Below are 13,313 nucleotides of genomic sequence, written 5' to 3'. Positions count from 1 at the left end.
TGTTATTGATCAGCTAGAGTACTTTTTTGTTCTTTCAGTTTTTTTTTCCATGACGTTATATTGTTGCAGTTCCTTACTTTCGAAAATTCTTCTCTTCACTGGGTGAAGGTTCACATCCAGCAAATCTCACTAATGTGGCAGCACAATAGCCACAAAATTGGGTCAATTCTTTTATTGACTAACGGAGTGTGTTGTCAAGCCTAAGTGAACACTACGGGCTTTTGGTGCAATTGTTGTTGTTTAAAACATTACTGCATATGGTCCCCCACTTCGTCTCTTCCTCCTTTCTTCAAGTTCTCTCCATTACCAGAAATTGGTGACCGACCATAAATCACCTCAATTCAATCCAATTCCAACTCGCTAACTATATCTCCCTTTTCGACTCCGAGCAGCAGTGCTAGTGTTTTGGACAGGAACGATTTGACATCTTAGAGTAAGAGGGCAACTGAAATTTCCAGCATGTGATTTGACGCCATGGTTCCTATCTGCAAATAACAAAGTCCATTAATTTCGTTGTAGATTGGGAATCACAAACAAAAGGCAATATTCTCCAGTGTTTTCAAAGGCGAGGCATCGCAGGAGTGAATAAACCCAAACCCGCCGCTGGAAAGGCGAAGATCGAAGGTTGAAGACGATGGAATCTTCTCTCCATATTCTAATAAACGATTGTTGAAGGAACCTTAATTTGATGGGTAATTGGGTATGGACAGTTGAGCTTAAATATGCTGGTTTTATTGTTGGTCTTATGTAAGTTTGTTTCTTAAATTCAAATTTGTGGAGATGCATTTTTTGATTGACAATAATAATAATAATATATATAGTTTTAATTTAGAATAAATTATATATATATACAGATTTTCTCAAATAAGAAGGTCCGCACTAATGGTTTTGGTGGGGGATTTCTATTTTTGAACCATTTTTCAGTCGAATTTCCTCATCTTCACCGTCTAATATCTAAATAATATTGTGTAGATCATCTCTGCAAATTTTTAAGGTCCTCAAATCGAAAAATAAATGGACGGACTGAATACTGTCAAACATGAACCGTTCATGTTTTTAACAGAAAAACGTAATTTTCAGGGCCTTAACAATCACCAAATTGGCTGAAATTTTGCATAGATGATATACACAATATTATATAGATACTAGACGGTGAAGATGAGGAAATTCGATCAAAAAGTGGTGCAAAAATAGAAATATACACCAAAATAGTGTTGCGGACCTCCACATCCAAGAGCAGTGTTGTTGGAAAAGTTTTCGCCTTAGTGAGTGGGATGCTCTCGCCTTAATTAAGATAATTATATAGTTGTAATTTAGACAACAAATCGATATGAGTCATATGATTATAGATCAGATGACAAATGTACACATATTTTTAGATTGTAAACATTGTATATCATTTGATCATCTAAACATTGTAAGAACCAAGTATACCACTAATACGCTCAATGGATGGACCCATTTCAGGGATGCGAAGGCCGAATCTTCTTTACATCTCCTGAGTCACATAATTATTGAGAAATATTTTGTGTGGTCAGACCCTAGAGCCCCAATTAGAAGGTACCCGATCAATGCGGGCGGTTTTTAAATAGATAAACACATTTATTTAGGTTGATTAGAAAATCAGATGGTAAAAAAGATCCAACTTTGACCAAACTTTTACATGCTGCATAAAAATATGTCGGAGGGGATTAGGAGTGCATCGTGGTGGTGGGCATTGTTTGATGGGGTAAAGGTTTGGTGAGAATAAGGGGTGCCATGGGTAGACTGTGGAGGACGGTGGCCAATTGGCCATACGTTTCTTTGCAGTAGGCAACATATTGAAGAGAAGTCGACCACGGTGGATATTTCTTGATGGGATTGGCGAAGACCATAGTCACATTTAATTAAATTATTTGTGAATTCAATTCAATTAAAAAACTAATTTTAATGTATAAACATAAAATTTATTGTGCGCAAATTTAAATTCTTGCCACATGTGGCACATCTGTTCAAATGTTAGAGAGATGTAACATTACTATTTGTGCCATGTGTTATAAAAAATTTATGATAATTTTAAAATACTGAAACGCCTCAAAAATATTAATAAATAAAAATCAGGAGCTCGAACAATTATTGAAAAATTACTACATAACTCAAGGTGATGTGTCTATCTACGATTATGAAATATTTCAGATATTTTTTGTCGCATCACATAGTTACCCTTATATAATGACATATATAGTTAATACAGACAGTTGAACGATGTCCAAATAGGACGGAATTATTTTGGAGTCCTTAAATATATATACCGATCATATATGTTGGTATCGATGGACCGTATTCAAAACCGAAGTTTCAATCGCCGAACTGTCCACTAATGTATCATAACCGTTTTATACTATGTTTAAAATAAAACTATTACATTATGAAGTGACAACATGAAGGAAACTTCTCAGAATTAATCGACACCAGCCAATGTGATCGTTACTTATATTTAGTGACCCTGTAAAAATTTCATCCAATTCGAACCTCGTCTGACAGTCGAAATTTCCGATAAACCGAAAACACCACTAATATGCCCTAAAAGATGATCCATTACAAATATGAAAACGTTGAAAGCCATTTGCATATGTGAAATCACATAAATTTTATCACCGATCGTGCACGGTCGCACCGATAAAATTCATTTGGCAAATCCCCGGTCAATGAGGTTTTAATATGTCAAAACGCATATTCTTTTGTTGACCGTAGGTACGAACGGTTAAACCATGTCGAAAATAGACGAAATTTTATAAGGTCCCTAAATATATATACCGATCACATCTACCGGTGTCGATCGAGTCCAAAATTCATTTGATAAGATCCCGGTCAAAGAGATTTTAATATGTAAAACCATCTCTTTTTTTGTTGACCGTAAGTACGGACGATCAAATGATGTTGAAATCGGACAAAATTTTTAAACTGTCACTAACTAATCATGCCAATCACATCGGCTCGTGTTGATTGATAAGATTTCAAATTGGACTTATCAATCGCTAAAGTGTCAATTAATATAACAGAACCTTCATATTAAGTTAAAATAAACTTGTTAGTTTTTACACTATGAAGCGACAAATATGAAGAAAAACTTCATTGGATTAATCGACACCAACTAGTGTAATCGGTATTTATATGTATGAACTCTTTAAAAATTTCATCTAATTCGGCCACGTTGGTTATATACATTAGTATACACTTCGGTGGAACTTCTTAATATAGTAAGTTAATGAGTTGATAATATATTCTAATTTGTAATTATTAAATATATCTGTCAAAGAATAAAAAGAAGGTTCTCCATGTTTAGTTTTAAAAGGGAGTACCAAATTTGAGAGAATTAAAAAAAAAGCGCATGAAAGGTCGCTTGAACTTGGGTTGCTACCTTCTAAAAAGGTGACATTATCACTGAGCTCCCCATGCAGACAATACTTTCTTCCTCTTTTATTTATTTATTTTGTCACTGTACTCTGACATTCATATTGACTTATTTGACTCCATGTCTCCATCGCAGCTCTAATCACAATAAGCATTCAGTTCTAATGATCAGTCCCATAAAACTATTGCAGGCCCAAGATTATCAGTTTATCACATACCTATCCTTTTCAGTTTAATTGGAATTCTACAGGGAATTAGAGACCAGAATAGTTGTCAAGAACGATCCCCAAATGATATCTTATTTTGCTGGGTTTTTTCCTTGTTCTCTTTGCTGCAAATTATTTTGTGTTTCATGCGTCAATTCTTAATCACAAACGGCTCTTATACCATCATACCTTCAATATAAAGGTTGGTATTTGAAGAGGAAGATGTTGGGACTGCACCGTCGGCCTGGGTGCGTCTTTGATTTTGTGAGATGTAAGGACATGGAGAGCTTCACAACGATTTCGAGAGGGGAGTTGAAGCACTGTACCGTCGAGCGAGCTGCGTGCCAGGGGCGAACAAGACGTCGCCATGAAAGGAAAGAAAGGGATACAAATAAATGATGGTACCGTGGTAGATCGGGTTTTGACAGTCACTGTTTGGAGTTAGAGTAAGTTGAGTAACAGAGCGTGCATTACACGCGCCGTTAGTGTGTATGTAGGTGAAGGTTCACAGGGTGGACTGAAGAACCTCCGCCTTACGGATGTATTAATAAAAGTTTGGCCGAATACCTGGAGTTGTGGATTTATCAACACATGTTATCTATTGTGGACTTATCTTTGCCATGTTTAGTCAGTTCGCTTTGCTAGCTAGCTAATTCACTTATGAACACAACTTGCTTCAATTTCATATGGTACAGTTTTCCTTGAAGCATTTATTTGGTAACCAAGTAATATTATGGACTCATTGGCTTAAGCACCAAAGAGGTATGATGATATCATCAACACGTGCTCGACAGTACAAATTTCACATGCGCCCCGAAAATGTTGGTAATTATGGTTTAATATTTCGAGATGCGTACGATCGAGCTAGTTTTTTTTTGGTGGCAAATGTCAATGCCCTGGTATGTGTATTGTGATCCTATCTGATGACTGGTCTCATGAGATTTCAGTTCTAAATCGGACAGATTCAATTTGAACAAGAACAAATAAAAAAGAATATTAGCAAAACAATTTAGCTAATATATAAATTTCTCAAGATGTCTTTAATTTTCTCCTCATAAATTAAGTCACATTAACAACATAAAATTACACCGAAATCACTCTGATTAAACCAGTCTAGCTATTTTGCATCAACTACAACTCGTTATAGCTTATTTCGTACACACAGTAAACTTGCCTTAATTTACTCATGTTGAATCTTGGAACATAGATATCATTCGTTCCGATGATGAATCTGGAATAAAGACTTCGTCATATGTAATCAACTTAATTTGGCTCGATCAAATGGACGATCATATACTCGCAGCACGAACCAGCTTGTCCTTGGGGAAGTCGATCATATGTAATGTTGTGCCGTTTGTAACCATTACAAATGGATCAATACATAGCCTCATTAAACACAATACCAGGCTAAAATTATTGCATAGCAAGTTTTATTGCACCCTCCCCCAGCCACTGATCCTCTGAACTTAATTGTAACTGACAGGTGCCTGATTGATTGCAATTCTGTTGCTAGATACCCATAAAAGATATATATATATATATATAGTTTTGGTTAATGATAAAAAGATATATAATTAAGAACATAAGAATGTATAGTAGTCACAGCTAAATTTCCTTAATTTTCACCATAAACATAACTTTATGCAACATTAGACCAATTAATTAAGTACTGGTATGCATAATTATTGAATAATCGTTTACAAACGATTTGTTCAAGGGCTGAGAAACCACTGCGGGAGATGAGTGGCAGGAACATGTTTGCCGATGGGAAGGCAGAGGCTCGAGAATATACACTTGGGCGGAAAGAGCAGCATTGCCTCGGTCTAACTTGGTGTCTCGGTTATTTTATCACATGGTCTCTGGTTTTGCTCTTTTTGTTATTATATATATAATTTGACCTTTTTACCTTTTCATTTTGGTTTTTTTTTTCACGGTGTCATGTTCTAGGTTATATTTTTTTTTCGTCAATGGATAAATTTTATTAAAATTGGGATCTGCTAATTGGGTTGTCTGTGTCCATATTTATGAGTTCTTCCAGTGCTTTTTCTTAATGAAGTGCTTGCGCTGTTTCCCTTGGTTTAATTCAATCCATCATTTGTTGAATCCATGATCATGGATTTTGCATTATTTGTTAATGTGTTTCAATTTCCAATTCTTCAAGGACAGTCTCCTTCTCTTTGAGACAAAATTGTAGTCTTTGTTGTGCTCCAGAGCCACTGTTGCTCTTATTCATCAACCCTTGGATTCGGTCGACGGGTAAAATAGTTTAACCATCTAATGGGTGGGTAAAATGAGTATAACCGGTAAAAGGGTAGGTGCGCAATAGAGCACCAATCCACTAGAACTATAGAACATCCATTCTTACGTACATAAGGCTTAGGAGTACGTGAAGGAATAATGCTATACAACTATATAACATTTACGTACGTGAAAGACTAAGTAAATTTGTAACAATTTAGGATCAGCAAGAGGTCCCTAGAATCTTTATTTTGAAATTCAAACTGTTTTGGACTTACCTGAGCAAGAGCTCTGAAGAAATTGTATGTACAACCAACAAATTAAGAAAAATGGAGCTTTTGAAAAAATGGAGTTGGAGGAGGCTTCCCAGTCTTGCTACATAGGCTGCAATATAGGGGACGTATATTAGTCACAGAAGCAATGTCAGCGCCTCAGAGCCTCAGACTGGTCTTTGGTTGGCTTAATTCCATGTTAACGCCCAAGCAGAGCAGTGAGGTTAAACCCAGAATCTTTTCCCAAAATGCAACAGAAATATTTACCATTAGGAAGTTCTGCATTTGAAGTTAGAAGTGGGTAAAAAGTCTTTAAAGCTGCAATGGGCGTCAGAAAGCTGTGTGTGCCAGAGCCAGAGGTGCGTGGTGGTGGTGGTTCGAGCTGCTCAGACACTCTGATATGACCTATTTGTAGGCATAAAAACAAGTGTGGACGGTGGGACTCTTGGCCGCTGATAATGCTCTTGTTTGAAGACTGACCATGCCAGTTCAGAAGGAGCAACAAATTAGCTACTTGCAACCTCACCGAATGTAAATGCTACTCCAGTACTAGGCATATCGGGTTAAATACTCTTATTTCTTGTTTACTTCTTTAGCTAGGTTCATGTGATATTTAGTTTTAGCCAATTTATTTCACGAGTTACGTCCTTAGAGTTAACTAGTCCCTTCTTATCATTTCTAAGCAAAACACACAGAAAAATTGTCCAACATAATGAGGAAATTAGATAGTTGAATATAAAATTGTAAAAATGGGGCAACACTTGGCCAAAATGGCAATGCAAATAATGTAACAAATAAACTTGAACTAAATTAGTTTACTTCGGATAAGAGCGCAAGTGCGCTAAATTAGTTGGACAAAAAATATGTAGAATGAATTTTTGAACAAAACATAATATTAGAGTGGACAATATATTGAATTTAAAGCCAACTGTATATAACTGATTATTCTAACAGCAACAACGTGTCAATAAATTCCTGTATCCATCAAATTAGCCTCTCCTAGATAAGATCATATGCAAAATTCCAACTCTAAAATCTTTGAACCTTTTTCCAACTCTAAGATCTTAGAACCTTTTGATGGAAGACAACCTCATTCCCTTTCCTCTTATTATCCATTTCTTCATCTCACTCACCACTATTGCCCAAAGGCAAAGAAAATAGAAATTGCATGTCGAGGTAGACGCCAAATTCTCTTCCCCAATCAGAATCCTTCATTTTCAAAAGTGGACCCCACTCACAGTTTTCCGCATGCCTTCTGAAGAAAGAAATCCTGGGCATCCATTAAGATTGGATGGTCCAGATTCATTCTTAAGATATTTTCAAGGAGGGAACCATGGTCCCCGCCAAAGAGATCTTCCACAACAACAGCTGTGAGAGAGACAGAGGGAGAGAGAGTGAAGACAATAGAGGGAGAGCTCTCCGTTGCAAAACCCTACTACTGTGTCTCTTATATTTAGGAGTTGGTCTGTGTGGGTTTGCTGAAATATTGAGAGAGAGCTCATCACTCATCTGAAGTTTCTTGGGGAGAGGCGGCAGCTCTACCCGACGAGCAGATCTGCAGGTCCAAAACCGACCTCCTTAAAGAGAAGCAGCTCGATCTACCCCGACCTCCAGGAGTCAACATGGTCGACAAGGCTCTCGAGGAGTCTTCGACGTCGACGAAGGAGCTCTTCAACGATGAATCACAGCTAGCCATACAGCTTAGCGAGTCATGGTAACAAATCACTTCGTTTCTGTTCTATACGAAACTGGTTTTAAGGTTTTGATATTTCCACAAACTATCAGCGAAAATGAGAAAATCTGCCTTGTTTTTTATTTTTTTCAGGAGTCCGAGAAAGTTATCCGTTAACAGTGACGTTGGAGTCTGTATCTGCAGGTCCAAAACCGACCTCCTGAAAGAGAAGCAGCTCAACACCGACGTCCAGCAGAGCCCCAAGTCCAACATGGTTGAGAAGGCTCCCGAGGACTCATCGACATCGACGACGGAGCTCTTCAACGATGAACCTCAGCTACCCATACATCTTAGCGAGTCATGGTAACAAATCGCTTCGTTCCTGCTCTGATATGAAACTGGTTTGAAGGCTTTGATACTTCCACATACATAAACTGTGCGAAAATGAGAAGATGTGCTTTGTTATTGATTTTTTCAGGAGTCAGAGAAAGTTATCCGTTAACGGTGACGTGGGAGTCTTTAACTGCAGGTCCAAAACCGACATCCTGAAAGAGAAGCAGCTCTACCCCGATATCCAGCAGATCCCCAAGTCCAACATGGTCGACAAAGCTCTCGAGGAATACTCAAAAACTGAAGTTGTAGAGTCCGGTACTTTCTTTCTTTCTTTGTTCTTTTAGGTTTTTATATCGCTACTGAGGGCTGGCAATGCCCTGTTAGGCTGGGAGCATTAGCAGAAGAGAGTTTCAGAGTGAGCGTATACCAATAATACCATCATTAAATAAAACTATTTTCTGGAACATTGGTTCATTATATTCTGATGTGAGAACTGCTGTTATTGTAAAATTATATCAATCAGTATGAAATCCGAGATAATAGATCAGCAGCAAACTCAATGTCCTCTCATTAGTATACATAATATTCTTAGGAGCTGTGATCCTTCTAAATATAGTGTGCAGATAAGGATGGATGTATTTGTGGTTTCAACACATTCACATAGCTACAGAGAAGATGTGTCAATTACTTATATGCAGCTCTTAGTATTCATTAATTACTACTCTCTAAAGGAGAGTGATGGTTTTTGTAATGGTTTATAGAGATGGATTGTTGTTAGGAACTTAAATTGAGTTTAAAATATGCACCAGATTGTATTCATAGTTTTCAAGTACTTTGTTTTGAATGGTAATCGGAGCAGGAATGGTGGAAACATTAACTAAAGCTTGGGAAAAAGAAACAGGACCTGGATTCTCGGATGATGGTGTAAGTAATTTTAAGGCTAGACCAGTATGCTAAAAGTTATTTGAATTGTGGTTTTGGATTGGTCATATCAGTAGATGATATCAAAATAATTTTATGTACCATCTGTTGTGCAGAGTCAACTCCTATCAATGTTAAGGCAAGAGAAAGAGCATGAAATGCAAAGACAGAGAGTATGGACCTTACATTCTCTATGCCAAATTAAATCTGAATTTTTTAATAACATTCCTAGTTATTGAATTTCTCTTGCATTCTAGGACTAGAAAAAATTTCACATAATTGGATTATAATTGCCACATTTTTGTCTAATTGAATTTTAGGCATTTGATGATGGGGAGTATCCTAAATACAATACGCATTCATGGCATGGAACAACAATTCTGTGTGTTCACCCGTTTCCAAATGAAATCTTAATTGCAGTGGATTCACAAAGAACACAATCATATATAGGTACATTCAAATTTCATTTTGTTTGTACAGTTGTCAAAGGTTGTACTTCATTTTTAGTTATAATAATGTTCACTTTTTTGTGTTGTATTTTAGCTGATAATCCAAACAACAAGAGGATCATGGAGCGATTGGCGAGCGAATGTGACAGTAAATTTATAGAGATCTTAAACGGAGTGTATGCAACTCTTGCTGGAGATGGGGGGAGGAGCTTAAAGATGATTGGCCACGTCGAAATACACCTATTTGAAGAGTATACAAGACATGGACGAGGACCAAGTATTGATGATATTGGCATAGCTGCCACGATATATTTTCGTAACAACAGAAGGGACCCAAAAAATGAGCTCGCGGCCACAGTTTTTTTCTTTACTTGGATTGATCATGAACACGTATGTGTTTTAACATAGTTATTTTTTTTATAGAATAAAATCTTAAATATTATTTGTACTAACGTCAATTATTATTTTTGCTCTTGTAGAGATATAGAGTAATTGCAGTGGGGGATGACCATCTTGATGGAGCAACAGAGATAAATGATACAATTTTTGGTACTGGAAGCGGTTCTGTGGAAGCATTAAACAACTTATCTGGGTATGTAATGATAAAATCTTTAATATTTTCTTAAGAAAAAGTGAATTTTTATTTATCTTTTCCTTTAAAACAATTCTATCAGCTTGAAAGCAGCCAAGGGAACAGTAAGCAAACAAGACGTGGAGGATCAATTGATAAGAGCAGTGTTTAGAGATCCCTACTCTGGTGGGGTTCTTAAAGGTAATAAGATATTTATTTTCATTAAGAAAAACTTTTAATGAAAATTAGGTTGGTCACTAAATTGATTTTTAACTTTGTTTTATGAAACGGTTAAATCATAACCATATTAGTGTGTCGAAAGTCTACATTATTGCCCCTAATCATCAACTCAATTCTCCTTTTCTTTTCCATGGTCCCTTTTACGACTACTATTTATTTTGCTTGTCAATATGACATGAAAATCATGTTCTTCCCCTTGTTGCTCGTTGTGATACTTGATAATTAAACTTCATCTTATACTTGACAAAAAAATGTGATGTCTACTATAGAAATTTGACTGAGCATGATTGTTTCATTATGAACACAATTATATATATATTGAAGTATGATTCCATGAAAATTTATTCATTTTGAGAAAACTTTTGTGCGGGTTAGTTCCCTCATGAATCATGATCATAAAGGAGACAATCTCCTTCTACTTCCATGTAATTTAGATTCAAGGGAGCATTTTAAAACTTGAAACAAAAAAAAAACTTGAAACAAATGCAATGATCAGCCTAAACGACGCACATATGTCGTTGTAGGTGATTTTTTTTTTTGGACATGTCGTTGTAGGTGACGTTGATCTGTGGGGTTTAATAATGATGATGGGGCTAAAAATAGTCAATAACCTGATAAAATGGAGGTGAAAAGAGCCAGCCACTTAATAAAATTGGGGGAATAGAAGAGCTCACCTAGAGGGAATTGGAAACAAGCATTATATATATTCAGAGGGATGCGAAGATGTATGTTTGTCAGTTGTTTCCCTGTCATATAATGTTCAGGAGCAACTCAATTTAGGCACTACTACCATGCATGATCAACCCGATTTTTTTTATGGGATTTTGATTTTATCAATCTCTGTTAGATTGATGCTTATAATTAGAAAAGAATATGATACCTTTTTCAAGAATCACTAGAGCAGTAACATACCAAACCAATCGATATAAGTTTACCTGCTTTAACATGATTAAAAAGAAATCAATTGAAGGAGACAATTTTTTTTTTTAAGAATGGAATTGAAGGAGGCTGATACATCAGTTAAGAGCTCAGTTGACTCTAATAAATATGCATTGGTAGTGCAACAGTAATTTAGTTCATGGTCTATAGTCATGCAGATCAAACCATTAACTTCATATCATCATTTATGGGATAAGAGACGATTCCCAGATCAAACACCATATCATAATTCTTATGTTCACAGCTGCATCAGACACATTGGATACAATAAATAGAATCATTTACTTACATCAAGTTATTATTGTGTGTGCTATCAACTGAAAAGAAGATGCAATGAAATAACTTACAACCGTAGTATAATATTTGTCTTGACTGTTTCTGAATGTATTATAGTCTTATTGTCTCTTATTTGAGTTAGATTTCAATGAGTAGAAAAAACAAGGTTAGAAATCTATTTCAAGACCAAAATTTGGGAGAGCTTCAAAATTTCTCTTCTTTTTAATAAAATAATTATCTGTCTTTAATGATTGGAATTAAAACATATTGAGTTCTTTTATTTTGTGTATTTTTTTTTCAGTTAGATCTTTGAGGAATGGGCTACGACCCGAGTTCGTGTATATAGGATCCTTTGTTCGAGAGCTTTTAAATCCAGCAAAGTCTAAGTATGCAAACATGGTTTTTAATGGAAAAACCATGTTTGTTATACTTGATAAGAATCATGAAAATATCTTGAGTCCACCAGATCTTGTGGAATATCTCAATAAGTATGTATATTTCTATGTATATTATTAAGTACTTTACAATGATTCAATATGAACATAAGTGACATTTTTGTTTTTTTTTTTCAGATTTGATGTAGATATTTGTAGGCGCTCAGTCCACTGGTTATGCATTGCAGGGTCCTTTATGATATACATAGTAAAGATGAAATCCTCAGAATGCTGTGAGAAGTGGATAGGTTTTTGCAGCCATATTACTCAACCTACCGATATTAAAGAACCTATTTGGTGTGATCTAAAATTTGAGAACTCAGATTTGATGGGTTGTGCCTACTATATTACACATGCCACCAAGGAGATGCTACTACTAGCACAGGTAATGATGTCATTTGAAGACTTGGATAATCGTACAGTTCGTACTATGCCTTTACATGTTTTATTTCCTCTGAGTTTGTTTAATTTCATAATCAGGACAATCAACAATTGCTATTAGATGTTCTTTCAAATGGACCTTGGAGAAAAGTAGAGAACTAAGACGGCGGCCGTGATTAAGTTTCTACAACTGAGTAGCGAGCGTATCATGCTTAATTTCTGTTCCTTTTTATGTCAAAAACATATTTTTGAGGTTACGGTTACACTATGATGATCGAACTTGAAACTGGTCCACTCAAAGAAATAATAACTGGTTCCCAGCATATTTTATTTAAGGAGAAATTGAAAATGGTTCTCTTTTCATTACAGCAATTACTATACTGTGCCTTATGCTTTAGCTACATGCACTAAAATGCGATTTTCCTTTTCCAGCGGATTTGTTGTTGCTGAAGGTGTTATAGTTGGTGTTATAGCTGAAGGTATATATATACACACATTTATATATATCTTTTTTATACTAAGAATTGAGAAAGCAAGCATGGCTCTGTTGCCATGTGAGGTGAGATGCATGAAAAAAGTACTAGTGTTAAAGATGGAAAGTAGTGCAAATTTGAATGATAAATACTTTGAATTGTGGATACTAAGTTGGGGAATTTGTTAAATATTTTGAGGATATACATGCCAGCTAAGAGAAGAGTTATGGAAAGAAGTTTGCTCATGTTGATAGTCGTATTATGGGGAGGTTTTTTCTGTGGTAGAAACTGGGAGTTGATGAAGTGATAAGGGGATAGCGGTGTCATGATAAAGTTATGAACAGTGCTTGTACAGATAACGGTTCACGAATAAATGATGTATTATGATGAAGAATGCTGAGTTAATTTTGTAATGAATATAGGAGTTGAACATAACTATGGTCCATCAAATGTTTGTTTTGATTAATATTGACTTGGCTAATCATAAAGTAACGTGAAGAATTCGGTACACACAT

The sequence above is a fragment of the Argentina anserina genome, chromosome 4 (assembly GCF_933775445.1).
Source record: "Argentina anserina chromosome 4, drPotAnse1.1, whole genome shotgun sequence".
Lineage (NCBI taxonomy): Eukaryota > Viridiplantae > Streptophyta > Magnoliopsida > Rosales > Rosaceae > Argentina > Argentina anserina.
The sequence above is the reverse complement of the archived record's forward strand: the minus strand, read 5'-3'. Positions refer to the sequence as shown.